Genomic DNA, 16219 nt, shown 5'->3' with positions numbered 1-16219 from the left:
CCACTGTATAATCTGAGAACAATGCAAAAATATTTAGAGGATTCTCTACATTTGAAAGAGGAAACCCCAACTTTCTCCCATAAGAAATGGAAATGCTGATGTAAAAACACTGTGGTTTCCTGTATCCTGAATGTAGGAGAGAATCTAAGCTAGATCCTGTCATAAAGCCACAGATGTAGAAGAGGAACCCAGCACCCCTCTATCTGCTGGTTTATTATCAGAAGCATGCGATAAACTCAGATTCAAGTAGGGAAATCTTATTGTAAATATTTAAGTGTTAATGTATTGTAAGTGTTAATGAAAGATGCCAGATTGACAGTCTTGCAGACAGAAATCAACACTTTATCCATATACCATATATGTATTGTACAGCATGGACAATAGGCAAAGCTTCCTCACAACTAGAAATCTTTCAAGGATGACATACCATCATGTTGCATTGGCAACTTGAGAAGGACGAAATACATGGTGGTTTTCACATTAATCAAGATTATGGATCTGAGGTACCAAAGAATAAAAATCAATGACCGTGAGGAGTCAATAAGTAATAAAAACAGGGTCAAATCTAATATTTGATTCTTTGCACATCAAACTTCTCCTAACATATAGAATGTGCTCACAATAATGTGGCTCTATGAAAAACAGAGAAATAGAACACATTCATCAAGCAGACTTTGATGTACAATTGTATTAGTTGATTGTTGCTACATGATAACATATTGAAGTAACTCCTTAATATTAATCTCAAATTCATTTCTCATAATTCAAAGTTAATTTGTTACAAATACTTATTGTAACAATTTAGCCAGCTTGGCTGAGTCCAAGAAATAGCACATCCCCAAAAATCTAACCTAATCTTCACACTTTCTGTGCTAGCAAAGCAAATTGCTGAATTCTGAGCCAGATCAATGATGATCCCTGTAGGCATAAGAAGAATGTTTATTGCACACACACATTTCAGTAAGGAGAACTTCAAATAAATATTTAAAAATGAATAGTTATTGAAATATTGTGAATCATTTGGGTTTTTTTTCCCCTTGGAACAAGACCTTCTGTATCAAACATCTGTATCTGGTGGCAGAGACCCATCTCTTGGCCATACAGCTGAAAACTACAGAGTAAATTTGGTCAATCATAAGATAGCATACGCCCCACCACTAGGCAAAGGAAATCATTCCGCATCTGACAGAAATAACCATACTCTTCAGGCTCAAAGTTGAAGTGCAGAGTAAGAGCCAAGAGCCTCTCACTAAAACACTAAAATAATCACCAAGAGACAGATGTGAGGCAGAAGCCTCAGCCCTTCTGAATATTTAATTTCAATTTTGCTTTCAACACCCATTTACTGTACTTTGCCCAAGTTTGCTTCTCCTAGTCAACAGTCAAACATTTCTCTCAATTAATTTCAGAGACAAACTGGCACATGAAATACACACTGAGGAAGCATTCCTGTCTCAGTAATAGAATGAGACCAAGCAAGTGGAGCAGAGAGGTGACAGATAGATCTCTTAGTGATCAAGTGCTACCTTTTGAAATAAATTTAGCTTCCCCTTATTACTGCTTGATCTTCCCATCATTTCAATTCTAATTATGGAAGTCTTGCAGATTTATTAGTTTTTGTGCAAAATTGAGTCAAAATAAGCTCTGTTTTTGACTTCCATCTGAAAGGATTTACAACTAGGACTGAATGACACTCTAGGAATTTACATGCTCTGTTGGTCTTGAAGTTTCATTCTAAGGACAAATGGCTTCTTAACTATTGCAAAAGCCTCCCCAGAATCTTGAATCATAACCATTTAAAAAAGTGAGAGTTTTTAGATGTGAATTTCCAGTATCAAGCCACCTCTCAAACCAGAAAGTACCTTCTCCCCAACCCCCATTCTGTTTTGGATGAGACCAAAATTCCTACAAGAAATGAGGTTCTAATGAGATCTTAGCACAAAAAAGCAGAAATGTCACACAAAAACTGAGCCTTGTGAGACTTCTACTGTTTTGGACAAAATCTTATAAGAATATTACACAAGATTCAGCATCATTAATCAAACCTAAACTCTAGCCCATATTGAACCTCAAACCTGAAACCTCACTTCGTCCAACTCTAAACCCCACCACATTGAAAATTAACAAATTTAATCTAGAATGGACGAAACTGCTACACACTGTATACCCACACGCACAAAAAACCAACATGATTTCACTGTTAACACAAATGCCCTGCACCTTTAGGCAGGGGTGGGGTGTTTGGCTGGCTGGCCGAATGAAGGGAACAGTGCTTTATGGAGGAGATGAAAACTGCTGAAAAGGGTCAGCATGGTCGCTGACTCATCCCCTAGGAATGCAAGGTTTAAAATGGGCAGCTCTGCACGTGAAGCCTCCCTTTTACACAGAGCAGTCTGAAGCAGGACCCACCCTTCCTCCCCTTTAGGTGGTAAAATACCAGATTTGGTCAAGACCTGCTGTGGGCATTACACTAGCCGCCTCTTTTTTAGGGGAGCTGGGAAGAAATTTTTCCCTTACCACCATATTGGCTTGGGTACAGTTGGGGGTTTTTTTGGCTTCCCCACAGCAGGTTCAAGAAGGGCTCTGTTCATCCATGGCTTGAAGGGTGGTAGGCTGTATGTCGCAACTCATTATTTAAGTGTAAGGCAGAGGTCCAGTGCAGGTGCTCCATAGGAAAAGTGTACAGTGACCACATAAATGGCTTGAAAAAGGACTTAAAAAGACATGTTCGCTAAAGGAACGAATGGGGGCGGTTGGGGAGTCCTATGATTGGTACAGTAAGGAGCCAACCCCCCATTTTTATAGCCCACCTTAACCTTCCGACAAGGGGTGGTGGATGGTGAGGTTCCAGCAATGGATTTGCTGGAGGACCTGGATGGAAAAAAAGAGGGGGAGCTGATAAAAAGCCCCCACGTAATTACAGAACAAACACAGTGTTACCTGCACTGTACACTTTTATCTGCTGGGTAGTCCCAGATATCTAATAATAAAGTTGAGGCCTGATTAAACCCATGTCAAATGTCTCCTGTCCTTCTTTCGGTATAGCCAGACAATAAAATAAAACTATATAAACTGGATGTGGTATGCAATGCCAAGAATGGAAACTCAGGTTTAATTGGGTTCCAGCAAATGTGATACAAAAGACACACAAGGCTGAACCATCTTGTAATATCTCCTGCTAATCTGTAGACATATCCCAGATTTAGTATAGAAAAGGCATAGATTATAATCCAAAGTATAAAAATAGAATGACTGTATCTAAGGAAACAACAACAACCAGAAAACACCATAATTGCCAGGTCATTTTATCCTTAATCTAGATCAGATTTTGAACTACCTGTTCTCACTGGCAAATGCTTATTCACATAAGTCATATTGAGCCAAACTGCTCACTATTTTGAGTACGAGGTTAAGAGTTTTGCACTCCATCATATCCTGTCTCACCTTAAAACATACTTGAAAGTGGAGGAGATTGTATCTGTTCCACTAGGGAGAGTTTACAATCTCTCTTAGGGTATGTCTACACTATGGGATTATTCCGATTGTACAGAAATAGATTTTTGGAAACAGATTGTATAAAGTCGAGTGCATGCGGCCACACTAAGCATATTAATTCGGCAGTGTGCGTCCATGTACCGAGGCTAGCATCAACTTCCGGAGCGTTGCACTGTGGGTAGCTATCCCATAGTTCCCACAGTCTCCCCCGCCCATTGGAATTCTGGGTTGAGATCCCAATGCCTGATGGGGCCAAAAATTTGTCGTGGGTGGTTATGGGTAAATATCGTCAGTCAATCCTCCCTCCGTGAAAGCAACGGCAGACAATCATTTCACACCCTTTTCCCTGGATTGCCCGGGCAGATGCCATAGCACGGCAACCATGGAGCCCGTTCAGCCTTTTTTCACTGTCACCGCATGTCTACTGAATGCTGCTGACAGACATGGTACTGCAGTGCTACACAGCAGAATCCCCTTGCCTTTGCAAGTTAGCAAAGACAGTTACCCGTCATACTGTACTGTCTGCTGTTGTCATGGGTGTTCCTGGCCGGCCTCGGTGAGGTCGGTCAGGGGCGCTTGGACAAAAATGGGAATGACTCCCCAGGTCATTCTCTTCTTTAAGTTTTGTCTAATGGAGAGTCAGTCCTGTCTAGAATATCAGGCAAGCCTACTAAAGAACCAGAGAGGCAAACGGCCGCTCCGGGTCAGAGCCCCAGACATCCCGCAGAAATGATGAGCTGCATGCCATTCTAGGGGGTGCCCTTGCAACAACCCCACCTGTTGCATCCCTCCTCCCCCACCTCTCCTGGGCTACCGTGGCAGTTATCCCTCATTTGTGTGATGAAGTAATAAAGAATGCTGACTTTATTGCCTCTGCAAGCAGAAATCAAAGGGGGGAGGGGAGGGCAGTTGGCTTACAGCAAAGTAGAGTGAACCACCATTCAGCACTTGCTCAGCCTATAGCTGAAAATGGGAATCTGTGATAAGCACTAGGATAGAAGCACAGGCAGGACTGAATCTCCATTTGTGTATGGGCCTTTGGTTGACACTGGTAAAATACAAAATGTCCCAGGATATGTATGTTGGGGGACAGTTCTAAACGGCAGCTTAATTTTTTTATTTGCAGCAAAATGTAGAGGTCTAAGTATCTGATTGTGAGCCCTGGTAGCAAGGAGTAGGCTAGGGTAGGCGTGACCACGCGGTGCTGCTGACTGAGAGAGCAGCCTGAGGCAGAAGCCTCCAGCTGGCATGATATTCCAGGCAGGACTGAATCTCCATTAGACAAAACTTTTTGCCCAGGCGCTCCCGGCCGACCTCACCGTGGCTGGCCAGGAGCACCCACGGGACGATGACAACGGATACCAGTCCTACTGTACCATCTGCCGTCCGCAAGGCAAGGCAAGAGGATGCTGCTGTGTAGTGCTGCAGCACCGCATCTGCCAGCAGCATCCAGTAGACATACGGTGACATTGAAAAAAGTCCCCCCCAACCCCCCTTTGCTTTCACGGGGGGCTGGGGGGGAAGGGGGCTGACAATATATACCCTGAACCACCCGCGACAATGTTTTTGACCTTTCAGGCTTTGGGAGCTCAGCCCAGAATTCAAATGGTTTTCAGAGAGTGTTGGAACTGTGGGATAGCTACAGTCATCAGTCGCCCCTCCCTCCGTGAGCGTCCATTTGATTCTTTGGCTTTCTGGTACGCTTGTCTCAGCTCCTTAAATTTCACGCAGCACTGTGTTGAGTCCCTGTTGTGGCCTCTGTCCATCATGGCCTTGGAGGTTTTTTCAAATGTTTTGGCATTTTGTCTATTGGAACAGAGTTCTGATCGAACAGATTCATCTCCCCATACAGAGATCAGATTCAGTATCTCCCGTACGGTCCATGCTGGAGCTCTTTTTTTATTCTGGGACTGCATGGTCACCTGTGCTGATCAGCGCTCCACGCTGGGCAAACAGGAAATAAAATTCAAAAGTTCGCTGGGCTTTTCCTGTCTACCTGGCTAGTGCATCCGAGTTCAGATTGCTGTCCAGAGCAGTCACAATGGTGCACTGTGGGATAGCTCCTGGAGGCCAATACCGTCGAATTGCGGCCACACTAACCCTAATTCGAAATGGCAATGTCGATTTCAGCGCTACTCCCCTCATCAGGGAGGAGTACAGAAATTGATTTTAAGAGTCCTTTATATCAAAGTAAAGGGCTTCGTTGTGTGGACGGGTGCAGGGTTAATTCGATTTAACGCTGCTAAATTCGAGATAAACTCGTAGTGTAGACCAGGCCTTAATGAACAAATTCCAGAACCAGTCTACCTATAAAAAATTAAAAATTTAACTTGAAATGTTTCTAAAAATGTACACATTGTTGTTTCTCCTTTAAATCAATGGGTAAAGTACTTCCTTCCAGAAGGAAGTGGAAAGCGGAAGCGTCTTTGAATTAAATTTTATTATTGCTAGTGTGGATGAAAAAAAAATCTTTATTTTTACATGGTTGTATGATTCTGGAACTTTGGGCAAACAACCTAGAGTTTTTCTGTAAGATCTGGAGCCTTTCATATGATAAAGTTAGAGCTGGTCAAAAATGAAAACACAATTTTGCAAACTGATTTCAAAATTTTGAGATTTTCATTTTGATGTGTTCAAAATTGACCCACTTTTTCACTTTTTAAAAAATGGTATTGATGTTAAAAATACCTATTGAATACATTACAGGTTATCAGGTTATCAAAATGGCAATCCATTTCTTTTCCCAAGAACTTTGCTAGTAAATTAAAAAAAAACATTTTGATGACATTTTTGATAATCTCTGATAACCTTTTTGACAACAAAAATAAGGCACAACATTTCTGGCAAAAAAAATTCATATTGTTAGTATTTAACAAAAATTATTTTTGAGAAAGATTTTTTTTTAATAAATACTCTTTCCTTTGAAAAGTTTTGACTAGCTTTAATGAAGGTACAGGAAAAATTAAAGGTATTTGTTCTAAAGAGCAAGTAACTCCTATTCTCCAGTTTGCCTGAACAACCTATCCTTTAAAAATGTCCTATGTAAACTAAATCTGCATACATCAGCTTCAAAACTACAGCCCAGCCATGATCCCTGATGAAAGTTCACCCCCTTCTTCTGTGTATCCTCCAATTTTCCCCTTTGAAAGAAAACAAAATTTAAAAAACGGATCTTTTTAATCTATGGATACTGAAATTGCTATAGGAATCAGCATTATTTTAAATAGTAATGATGGTTTTAAATAGTTTATATTTTTTTAAACTTTAAAATATTAGATGTTAGCTCATTTGATTGTATGATGATACACGTTTTTATTTTGTTATTAAATTTACACATAGTATAAAAGATTGGTGAGGATTCATTTCGATATCTAAATATTGGGAAGGTTTATCTTTAAAGGATATATTTCAAAGGCAGCATTTCAGAGTCCCTTAGCATATTCCTCTCAACAGCTATGGATAAAATTCATAGTTCCCAATGGGTATGTGCCTGCTTTAATGAAAAACTCAGATGTATACTCTACCCAAATGGGAAATCCATGAGTGCACATTGCAGTTAAAGTTTTGCAAACATTGAAGGTTTAATTGAGATCCAGGGCTCAAAGCAAGATAAACTCTAGTTTGAGTTTGCCTCAGACTTGAACTCTAATGCTCACTCTTGTCATTTATTACACCAGAGAAAGTGTTTCATATATATAGCAATATTTGGGACCTCTGTCATATAGACCCCAATTTTCTCTCTAGAGCACTCCTGTAGCTGTGAGTGGACCTAAAGCCAGTACATCTGGCCATTTGACTATTTATCTTGCCTAAGAAAATCCCAAGTGGAGAAGGACCACTCTAGTGGTTGCTACTAAATACTGCCCTCCCCGCCACTCTCTCTCTCTCCCCCCCCCCCCGGCAGCCAGTGAATGGGGGCACAGCCAATTGAAAACCGATATGGCTGGGGTGCCCCTGCATCCAACTTTTCTCTGGGATCCATTGGCAGCTGGTGCAAGAGACAAGACTCCACGCTGCTCAAACTTGTTCTGGGACAACTGGTACCTAGCAGCCCCACGACAATAAAGGTCCCTTAATGACACTTGAGCTGCATGCTCTTCAGATGGCTGGAGAAATCTGTGCCATAACCTGTGAATTTAGCGTGTGAATCTCCACTGTTTTATGTATGGCATGGTCCTTAACACCTGTGCAAAGTGTGTGTAAAATACTACTAAATTAGAATGGTAGTAGCACTTACACTCACTTTGTTCTCATTTTGCACGAGTGTAAATGACCACACAAGAAGCAAGGCTGTGGAGAATCAAAATCCTAGAGATATCTTGACCATGTAACTGCAGTAATAACTGAATCTTTCTGTACTTAATATTGAACTCCTTAGCAAGTGATGAGTTTTTAATGACTCCTCAGTGTAGTTTCAGTTGCAGTTGAAGAATATATTTATTTTTTTAAAAGGATCAATTACTTTGCCGCCTCTCAACCTAGCCATATTTGTCAATGTTTACAATCTGTTAAGTTATCTTGGTTCAACATCTCACATTACTGCACTGAGCCCACCTTTTCTAGGAAAATACATGGAATTAAATGACACTTCTCCATTTTGTAGGGACATGTGGTCTAGTGGCACTGGACTGGGTCTCAGGAGGCCTAACATCTATTCCAGTTTTTGCAACTTATTTATTCAGTGATCGTGGGCAAGTCATTTTATCTCTGTTTCTCCATCTGCAAAATGGGGTTTAAAGAACTTTGAGATTATGGATGAAAAGACCTATAAAAGCTGATAATAAAAGTAGTATTGTTATATGTAGTAAATACCTTTTACTAAAATGACATATGTTGAATCAGGAACTGGAAAAAGCTTAATGAGGCATAATTTACTATCTGGACAGAGGAGTATACAGTTTCAATTGGTATCTCAGTGCAATAAGTATTTTTCCAGATTGCTATATCGAAATTACAGTACTTTGGTAGTCAGTTTGATTCCTAATATAGTCTTTGTTGGAAGGCATGGGATCTCCTTGTTTGCCACATTGAACCAGCTGTGTTGTTTGAATTGTTGAAAGTAACATTTTTAGATTTGTAGGGTCTTTGAGTACTCAGTAAATTGTACTGTGTGATTTATTTTTAACCTTGGAGTTCTGTAATATCCCAGACATCTGTAAGTATGTACTCTCCATGTTTCAAGATGTATCACATAGTAATGTACTATGGGACACTTTCCTCATCACTGCACAATTAATTTAGGCAAGTAAAGAACATTACTTTCCTATCATGCAACATTGCTGTCTTGCATAATTGACCATCTATGACTATATTTGGGAGCTGAACTTCAGCTGTCTGTATTAACCGTTGACTTTATTGTTCATTTTGACTTCTGGATATGAGCTGATGGAAGTGTCATATGAACTGACTAGGGTACAGTAAGTTAGAAAAAAATTAAATGTTAACAGTGAAATTGAGTTTCATACAGCAAGAGCACAAGAGAGGTTAACAGTTATAGCTGCTGTATTGTCAGACTACAAGTTTCATAACGCATTACATCATTTGTATGCATGGAAAAAGTTTTGTGTAACAATTGGTGTTGAAAAGCTGGAAATGGATATTCACAGATGTGGCTGACAACCGCACGCATAATACACAGAGGCAGTAAAAATACTGATGCAATCAATATGCCTTATTGACATGTTATGCATTTAGCTTGTGAAACAAAGGACAAGGCGAAGTTGAATTTATAATGGGATTTGTTCACATAACTCCCATGTACTGCTTACTAAATTAACCTAATATTCATAGGATTTATCAACAGAACACCAGGTATTCTAAACATAACTGTCTAGCTGCTCAGCTAGTGTATGTTTGCCTAGCCTCATTAAAATCAATGGAGCTATGCCAATTTACCCCATCTGAAGAGCTTTTTATCTTGGGAAATAATATTTTAAATTATTGTCATTAAATTATAGTAGAGAATAACATGGTATTAGCAAGTATTTGCTAATATCATTTTCAGTATGTTATATTTAGTTTACAGATCAGCATTATAATACAGATATTTGACACAGTATCTCAGCTTCTCACTTTTTCTTGTGGATATTTCTGTAAATTATGATTTTCTGTCTGTGTAAGCACAGCTTGCATTTCAACTGGCTATAATGGGAACTGTAATTCAATGCTAGTACCCACTGGTGCAGTCCACCTGTGGTAGCAATAGCAGCTGCTGTAGTATACACTGTGCTCATGCAGGCTAAATAGGACTAGCCAAAAGACAGGTAAAATAATTGAGTTCTGTCTACACGACAGCTTCCCAGGTTGCTACCACTGGCAGTGAAATATGGCTCCCATTTTTACCAGTCTAGGTAAGGTTATTAGATTGGATTTAATTTGCTGTAACTAGCTTTTGCTTTGGGAATGGGAAGCGGGAAAGCATCTGGGTTTTCACTTGACCGTCTAAGCTTATTTTAACATTTGTAAGCATAAGCAATTTTTAACTGAATTTAGTAGCTCTGCTATGATTTTCAGAGAATATGGGGATGGTTAAGTAGGCATAATCCTATATTGGGAATTTGACACTTAAGGCTGAAACAATAGGCTGGCATGACAACATGATTCGGACATTTGGTTTAACAAAAAACATGCTATATGATTTTTTTAAAGCAGAATATCATCCAAAGGAAATCAGAGTCAGGGTGTTAATAAATCAATGTGTAATCATAAGTGTAAATAAGGATTGTGCCCACTTTCATAACCCTTGTAACCAAAAGAATATTTGCTTCAGAGGCAGCAACAATCACCAACTATCCTACCCTCATCAGTTTAATCCAAACTCAGTACATTTCGGTAAACAGACTAGTTAAGTTTTTGGATGACAAAAAATCCCCTACATGAGCTTTTAAATATTGTTTCATAAAAGAAATTTTAACAAATATGCCTCACTTTACTTCCATTTCTTCCACATCTAGCTTGCTTTTAAACGTGTTAATAGACACAGGGAGGTGCTGTAGACTTTGAAAAGAAGCTGATCAAACTTTGTCTGTCTTTTTATTCTTGATACATTGGAACTGCATGCATGACACATTTCTAATTATAAGGCAGTGTTCTCAAAAACTACAACTAATGGGAATTGAGTTTACACCAATAATCTAACAATTTTAGAACAGTGCATTGATTCTAATTTTTAAATTTGACATTTAAATATTTAAGTGGCTGTGTACAGTACTGTCTGTGTGTAAACCACTGATTACTGGGAATTTGTTAGAGGGAAATTATGTAATTTATTATCTAGGATTGAAATCCTAGGAACAAATTTTCAAATGTTACACTAGCCAAATTTACATATGCATCTCTAGTGCTTGTAAAAGCCTACAGCTGCTCATGGAAAATAGGATCATTGAGCCCTAAATTGCCTCCTTGAGTTTGCAGTTATAAATGATGAATGGGCAAATGTAGGACTTTTATGTGCATATCAGTTGTGTGGAAAAATCAGCACTACCTTTGATCCCTAACTATTGTGTTACAATAATCTTTAAAGCTGGTATAATACCTAAGTTTGTGTGTGTTTCCTTCGCATGGTCAACAAACTCAGAGGTAATATCTGACATATTAGGTTAAGTGTTTCTCTGTTTTACATGGGCATCCAACAGAATAAGCCACTACACAGGCTTATTAGCTGATCCACAGGGTGATAAGATGGCAAAAGAGGGCGATACTGGCTTAAGAGAAGAGGCAGGCAGGATAGCCAAAGGAGGCATCCCTACTGCAGCTTCTGCCCCAAAGACCTGGCAAAAACAAAAACTGCACCCTCTGAAGGAGGGCGAGTATGAAAACTGAACCCCACACAGCGAACATGACGCTGATAGTATTGACTTGTAACTTGGCTAGCAGAAGTGACTCCAACCCCATGCTTGCTTCCTCCCCTCACATTTGCTTGCACTATTCACAGAACCACCCAGCAATTGACACACAGCACACTAGATGATATATAGAGAAAACTCACTTCAGGCCAATTTTGAGTGGTTGAATCTCTATGGTTTATTGATGGGGCTTAGATTGATGTAGAGGCAGCAGCTGTGTGTACTTTGGCAAATAATGTTTGTTACTATGTATTATCCATTGGCTAGGTTTTCTAGCAGAGTGGTTTGCTTCTGAGGAACACCTTATGAGCAAAGGCACAATTCAGTCTGTTGAGAAAGTCAAATGCAAAACTCTCCACAACATTTAGGCTTCCCATACAAGGGCTGCCACCAGTGCTAAAGAGTAGCATTTCAGAAATGCAGCTTCAGTCAGCAGGGCTGCAGGTGGGGTCTTCATAGTGGCCTAATAGTTTGGTGAGGAATAGGATAATGAGGAAGGACCATGAATCTGTGATTGCTTGGACTTCATAGCTGAAATGAATTTAACCCCTTTGGATACTTCTGATACTTAGTTCACTGACCACTGAAACAACCTTTGGCAACAGATTGAGTAGATCTATGATAAAGTAAATGGGTCCCGTTCATACAAGTATTTTATGATTAGCTACCAAAAAACAAACAAACAAAAAAAACCACCCACAACCCCCCCCACAAACAAACCACCAAGCTTGGTGCAACTTCATAGAGCTGCTCCCAAACTAGCTGGTTACAAAAAGATTTCCTCCACTGAGACAAAGTATTACAAGACACCCTCTTGGCATACTCCTTTGCAGCAAGACCCAGCATGACAATGCTCTTGTCAGTTTCCCCACAACAATCTTCAGCCAAGCTACTTTAAAATATTCAACTCCTTCTGGGGTCAAAAAGGACAAAATCCTCAGCTTCAGTCCTCTTCTTCATAAGCAGACTTCCCCATAGGCTGTCTCACTGGTAGCGCCTGTGCTGTAATCAACACAACCATCCAGATTAGGTTGGTTCTCTTACCAAGGCCCTCCAGCAGGTCTCGGCTTAGCCAGTTCCTAGCTCAAACCTGGTTTCTTACCTCATACTGGAGGTAGCCTATCTTCTCTCTGCCCCAGCCAGGAGACTCTGCCCCACTCAGGCTCAGTCTCTAAATTTTCAAGTAACCCTTTTCAGGCAGTTCACTGCTACTCAGGCTCTACAGACACTTGCCTGCCACAACTTGCTCCTCTGGAGGCTAACTTCCCCCTAAATTGTTAATCCTTTGGGCTTTTTCTCCTCTTTACCTGCCACCTCTGCACTAGCTACAGAACACACATGCCAGCTCTTTCCTCAAGCCTCTAGCAGCATGTCCCTAGAATTTCCTACCACCTTCCTCTTCCTCCTTTTAAGTCCCACACCCTGCACAGGTGTAGCAGGGTAAAGCTAACTGAACAGTTCAACAGGGCTGACTGGCCCAAGGCCTTCTGGCCCTTAAAGGGGCAAGCCATCCTTTTAAATGAAGCCTTTTTTTTAAAATAGCAGTCCTAATAGAAATTAAGGATCCTGAAAAGAGTAATGCTGGCCAAAATTTCCTCCCTCACTTACCTTCCCCCACCCCCAAAAATAACACACACAAAAATAGGTTGTAATGTCTAATAAATCCAAGCTATTGCCAAGCATGCCATATAATGGCTGCTGCACTTACAGCATTAGTGTCTTCCTAAAATTGCACTAAGCAATTTAAATAATCTAGAAGACACCTTGAGAATTGAAAGCAAAAAGCTGTGAATAAAATGTAATAAATTTGACTCTGTTCTCAATGATTTGTAATGGATGGTTGGCTCTCTGCATTGTTTTTCCTAGTAAATAATAACTTTCCAACTTTTCTTCCACAAAGTATCTCCATCTGTCTTCACATAATTTGGCTTGGAGACATTTTGTTTACTTTAGTAAATTGTGATCAGTCAGAACAGGTTTGTATTGTATTTGATACATCTTGCTGACATTTACTAACTAATAATAATATTTTCATACTCAATATTAAATTTCTTGGGAAAGCCACAAATATAATGACAAAAATTCTGTGTATAAACCTGCCTACTCTGTTTTAGGCAATGAGCCAGTCAGTCCCCTCTTTTCCATAAATGGCATTAGATCCAAAGAGAGAACAGAAAAACAAGCTAGAAGAGTTTCTTAACCAGTATGTCAGAAAGCCATTAAAAGACTCACAAGATCTGAAATTGTTAGCAGGTTTGTTCTTATTCCTGTCACACAATATACTCACACTTTTCTCATCTTCATATGTCAAAATATGAAGTACTATATCTAGACATTTGAGAAAGGGAAAAAATTTAATTTTTTTTCTAAAGACGTATGTCAAAATAGATGATTACAAGAATACTGTTCCAAAGTGGTCAATTCATCCATCTAGTAAATATATCAACATAGCAATTACATTCTGAAATTAAAGTGTAGACACCTGAATGTCCAAATTAATACACTAATGCACAAACTACTTGATTGCACATATTTGACTCAAGCTGACATACCTTCTTTTTTTGGCTGTTTCTCTATGTGACTTGAGAAATATATTGGTTGTAGCCATCAGTTTAGAGAGAGTATAATGGCAATTGCAAAAAGATTTGATAATTACCACATCTTTCTAGGAATTAAGGAAACTATGTAAATTAACAAATTTTGCACTCAATGATTGTTTTGTCTTTGATTTGAATAAATCTATTGTATTGTTCTGTTATATTTTGGGGGTATAGTATGAACTACTTAATATGACAGTTTCTAAATTTACACTTCCATCCAGATTCTAAAGGAACAGGGGAAAACCAGGAAATGTACATAACGGCTAGGTTGCTGGTTTAAACATAAAAGGTAACATTGGCACTACATTCACCAATCCTAGAATTATCTAGGGATTTTATGATGGGGGGGAAGGCTTGATCTAGTAATCACCTGTGAACAGTGTGGACCTGATCCAGCGAAAGTACTTAAGCATGAGTAGACCCATTGGCTAGAAAATTAAAGTAGAAAATAACCTTGTGAACTGGAAGAAAGGCATATCTTCTCCTGACACATTGGAGAAATTGTTCAAAAACACTTTATCTCTGGGACAATCTGACCCCCTAATGTTGGCAAAATTTTAATAAACATGAATAGAACGTTTCAGGATTAGATCTCCAAGCATTTTACAAATATGAATAAGTATCATTCCCAGCTCTCATTTCCCCTCCCCCTTTTTAATTTTTTTAATTTTTTTATAATTTTGAGGTATGGAGGTATTAAGGGGTGCATTTTCAAAAGCACCTAAGGTATTAAGGGGTGCATTTTCATGAGCACCTTTATGCTCCTAAGGACATAGGAGCATAAATCCATATTCAAAAGTGATTTACTATCTAAGCTTAACTGCAAGTCAATGAGACTTATACTTTGCTCCTAAATCACTTAGGATAATATTTTTTAAAGTGCCTAAGTGAGTTGCCCAAGTTTACACAGTCTGCAATATGAGATAAGCAATAGAACTCAAGTCTCTGATCATATTGTCTCCATAAATTACACAAAACAGATTTTCCTAGGGGCTAGATTAAACTGCATGCCTGATATTTCAACAACAAAAACAGTTTTTTATTCATGAATTTATATTATTGGCTCACTTTTGCTAACTATATCCCCTTTCAGTTTAGGGGTAACCCTGTCTACATATCAGAGGAATTAACAATTACCCTTTTTGCACAAATTACACAGGAAAAGCATAATTTTCCCGAACAACTACATGAACTTTGAGCCTTGGATATAGGACAACATACAATACTGTTACCTTCACATAATTGGACACTGTAATTACTGAAGAGTTGGAGATCATGAATTGTGAAATGATGCATTAGTGATCTCATTCTGAAGATCAATACAACATTCATATGGTTATCCAAATATTTAATATTTTAAGTCTGTTATTTTCACAATGCAGTTACAGGCCCATATTCTCAGTTGAGCCCAGCTTCTCCTCAGCGGGGCAAAGTGGGAATGCAAGCTTCAGCTCCCGATCATGCAGCTGATTCTATGCTTGCTTTCATCCTCAAAAGGCCATCTGCCAGCTGCGGACAGCAGACAACACCTTGATATGCCCTCTGTGCTAGTGGCTTCAGAGAGGTAATGCAGGAGTCAGCAATGCCAGCCGCATGCCTGCTTGAGTTGGCTCCACTGCTGGGGACACCTGGACAGATTCTAGCCCCTTTGTGCTGTTGGAGTGGCACAAAGGAGCCAGAGAATTGAAATCACTGCTCAACAGCATCTCAAACTATCACTGATATTGTTTCATGCTTCTAACAGAGCATGAAACAATACTAGTGATAGTTTGTTTGACTTACGTAGGCCAAAAGTTGTCACTCTGTATTTAAAAATATGAATCTGATACTACAGCAAGTGCATTTAATACACAATGGGTGACTTTGTCTAACATGAACATTCTTAATAAATGATCCACTGAATGCTTCACTATTATAATACTAAGCAGAGGGTATCTGTGAATTATAATGAACATCAAGTGGCAGAAACTCTAGTTACAGTACAATGATCGTAGAAGGAAAATCTGTAAATAGCTATTATGTAACAATAAGGGTTGTTTGCACAGTTTTCTTATTATGTATTCTTCTAATCCATGTGTTAGATAACAATCTAATTCCAATAGGATTTATAGTGGATCCAAAGTAATTTGTAACTTCTTTATTCTCAGAATTTCAGTCATGTAAATTTACTTATGCAACATTACACCCATTTAGAGTAAGTGACTAGATAAATGCTTTTATGTTCAGTCATCAGACAAATGTTTGTATAACATACCAAAGAGTGTGGGTGCATTTTAAATT

At 39.2% G+C, this 16219-nt stretch overlaps 2 protein-coding genes and 1 long non-coding RNA gene across 12 annotated transcripts in view; 1 reads left to right on the top strand and 2 right to left on the bottom strand.

The window, feature by feature from the left end:
* The window catches only part of FAM227B (family with sequence similarity 227 member B), a 203421-nt gene that overhangs the window by 105532 nt on the left and 81670 nt on the right, over positions 1–16219 (bottom strand). The gene's annotated exons all lie outside the window — the stretch shown is intronic.
* FGF7 (fibroblast growth factor 7) overlaps positions 1–16219 on the top strand; it is a 97472-nt gene that overhangs the window by 39874 nt on the left and 41379 nt on the right. The window lies entirely within an intron of this gene.
* On the bottom strand, positions 11460–12744 carry LOC120372906. Its single transcript, XR_005585253.1, has 2 exons — positions 12442–12744; positions 11460–12341 (listed from the first exon to the last, which is right to left on the bottom strand). It is a non-coding gene; the product is annotated as an uncharacterized LOC120372906 (long non-coding RNA).

This window comes from Mauremys reevesii, linkage group 10 (assembly GCF_016161935.1).
Source record: "Mauremys reevesii isolate NIE-2019 linkage group 10, ASM1616193v1, whole genome shotgun sequence".
In the NCBI taxonomy this organism is placed as follows: Eukaryota; Metazoa; Chordata; order Testudines; family Geoemydidae; genus Mauremys; species Mauremys reevesii.
The sequence above is the reverse complement of the archived record's forward strand: the minus strand, read 5'-3'. Positions and strand labels throughout refer to the sequence as shown.